Source organism: Pleurodeles waltl, chromosome 8, assembly GCF_031143425.1.
Source record: "Pleurodeles waltl isolate 20211129_DDA chromosome 8, aPleWal1.hap1.20221129, whole genome shotgun sequence".
Taxonomy (NCBI): Eukaryota; Metazoa; Chordata; class Amphibia; order Caudata; family Salamandridae; genus Pleurodeles; species Pleurodeles waltl.
The window spans coordinates 1,508,439,545-1,508,442,044 of NC_090447.1; the positions used below are offsets into that span (position 1 = coordinate 1,508,439,545).

A 2,500-nucleotide genomic window follows, 5' to 3' on the forward strand; every position below is an offset into this window, starting at 1 on the left:
AACAGACCAGCTCACCACCAGCAGCTTGGGGTGAGTGTGAAGTGCAGAAAGATTCTAAATTTTCCTTCAGAAAGAGTGTATTTTTTTGTTATTGCTGTTTTTTTATTTATTTTAAGAAAGGAAAAAAGAGTAGAAGAAATAATAAATGAAAAGTAACATTAGAGAGGACTCTATTCATTTGTTCTAAGACGTGCACCACCTACTGTCTGCAAGAGGCAAAATGCCTACAGCACCTGGCATTCCCAGGCAGTCTCCCATCCAAGTACTAACCAGGTGCAACGCTGCTTAGTTTATGAGATCAGACGAGATCAGGCACATTCAGGGTGGTATGGCCGTAGGCAGAATACACTCCTGTTTCAGGCCTCTTGTGTTGAGACACCCTGCCGGTCTGGAGCCTGCTGCTCTCAAACACACCTGCACTCTACTGTTCACAAACTGCCCTCCTTCACAAACTTCTTACAGAGGTCCAATCGCACACCCTGTTTTGCACCAGCCTCACAATCGCTTCATCTGCACTTACACACAGTCTCAGACTGCCCTTTCTTAAGGGCCCAGCACAAGCAGCAACAGACCAGCTCACCACCAGCAGGTTGGGGTGAGTGTGAAGTGCAGAAAGATTCTCAATTTTCCATCAGAAAGAGTGTATTTTAGTGTTATTGCTGTTTTTTTATTTATTTTAAGAAAGGAAAAAAGAGTAGAAGAAATAATAAATGAAAAGTAACATTAGAGAGGACTCTATGCATTTGTTTTAAGACGTGCACCACCTACTGTCTGCAAGAGGCAAAATGCCTATAGCACCTGGTATTCCCAAGCAGTCTCCCATCCAAGTACTAACCAGGTCCGATGCTGCTTAGCTTCTGAGATCAGCTGAGATCAGTCACATTCAGGGTGGTATGGCCGTAGGCAAAACACACTCCTGTTTCAGGTCTGTTGTGTTGAGACCGCCCGCCGGTCTGGAGCCTGCTGTTCTCAAACACGCCTGCACTCTTCTGTTCACAAACTGCCCTCCTTCACAAACTTCTTACAGAGGTCCAAGCACACACCCTGTTTTGTACCAGCCTCGCAATCGCTTCATCTGCACTTAAACACAGTCTCAGACTGCCCTTTCTTAAGGGCCCAGCACAAGCAGCAGACCAGCTCACCACCAGCAATTTGGGGTGAGTGTGAAGTGCAGAAAGATTCTCAATTTTCCTTCAGAAAGAGTGTATTTTAGTGTTATTGCTGTTTTTTTATTTATTTGAAGAAAGGAAAAAAGAGTAGAAGAAATAATAAATGAAAAGTAACATTAGAGAGGACTCTATGCAATTGTTCTAAGACGTGCACCACCTACTGTCTGCAAGAGGAAAAATGCCTACAGCACCTGGTATTCCCAGGCAGTGTCCCATCCAAGTACTAACCAGGCCCGACGCTGCTTAGCTTCTGAGATCAGACGAGATCAGGCTCATTCAGAGTGGTATTGCCGTAGGCAGAATACACTCCTGTTTCAGGCCTCTTGTGTTGAGACAGCCCGCCGGTCTGCAGCCTGCTGCTCTCAAACACACCTGCACTCTACTGTTCACAAACTGCCCTCCTTCACAAACTTCTTACAGAGGGCCAATCGCACACCCTGTTTTGCACCAGCCTCACAATCTCTTCATCTGCACTTACACACAGTCTCAGACTGCCCTTTCTTTAGGGCCCAGCACAAGCAGCAACAGACCAGCTCACCACCAGCAGCTTGGGGTGAGTGTGAAGTGCAGAAAGATTCTCAATTTTCCTTCGGAAAGAGTGTGTTTTAGTGTTATTGCTGTTTTTTTATTTATTTTAAGAAAGGAAAAAAGAGTAGAAGAAATAATAAATGAAAAGTAACATTAGAGAGGACTCTATGCATTTGTTTTAAGACGGCACCACCTACTGTCTGCAAGAGGCAAAATGCCTACAGCACCTAGTATTCCCAAGCAGTCTCCCATGCAAGTACTAACCAGGCCCGACGCTGCTTAGCTTCTGACATCAGCCGAGATCAGTCACATTCAGGGTGGTATGGCCGTAGGTAAAACACACTCCTGTTTCAGGTCTCTTGTGTTGAGACAGCCTGCCGGTCTGGAGCCTGCTGCTCTCAAACACGCCTGCACTCTTCTGTTCACAAACTGCCCTCCTTCACAAACTTCTTACAGAGGTCCAAGCACACACCCTGTTTTGCACCAGCCTCGCAATCGCTTCATCTGCACTTACACACAGTCTCAGACTGCCCTTTCTTTAGGGCCCAGCACAAGCAGCAGACCAGCTCTCCACCAGCAGCTTGGGGTGAGTGTGAAGTGCAGAAAGATTCTCAATTTTCCTTCAGAAAGAGTGTATTTTAGTGTTATTGCTGTTTTTTTTATTTATTTGAAGAAAGGAAAAAAGAGTAGAAGAAATAATAAATGAAAAGTAACATTAGAGAGGACTCTATGCAATTGTTCTAAGACATGCACCACCTACTGTCTGCAAGAGGAAAAATGGCTACAGCACCTGGTATTCCCAG

The 2,500-nt window shown here is 45.2% G+C and overlaps 2 non-coding genes and 3 pseudogenes across 2 annotated transcripts in view; all 5 read right to left on the bottom strand.

Annotated features, from left to right (window-relative positions):
- Positions 1-221: 221 nt before the first annotated feature.
- LOC138256661 (5S ribosomal RNA) lies at positions 222-340 on the bottom strand (annotated as a pseudogene).
- A 446-nt stretch (positions 341-786) lies between these two features.
- Positions 787-905, bottom strand: LOC138250904 (5S ribosomal RNA; annotated as a pseudogene).
- Positions 906-1,348: 443 nt separating this feature from the next.
- LOC138254654 (5S ribosomal RNA) lies at positions 1,349-1,467 on the bottom strand. Its single transcript, XR_011197311.1, has one exon. It is a non-coding gene; the product is annotated as a 5S ribosomal RNA (ribosomal RNA).
- A 445-nt stretch (positions 1,468-1,912) lies between these two features.
- LOC138251722 (5S ribosomal RNA) lies at positions 1,913-2,031 on the bottom strand (annotated as a pseudogene).
- Positions 2,032-2,475: 444 nt separating this feature from the next.
- The window catches only part of LOC138254960 (5S ribosomal RNA), a 119-nt gene continuing 94 nt past the window's right edge, over positions 2,476-2,500 (bottom strand). The window contains exon 1 of the ribosomal RNA XR_011197605.1: positions 2,476-2,500. This exon is cut by the window's right edge and continues 94 nt beyond it. This is a non-coding gene — a ribosomal RNA (5S ribosomal RNA).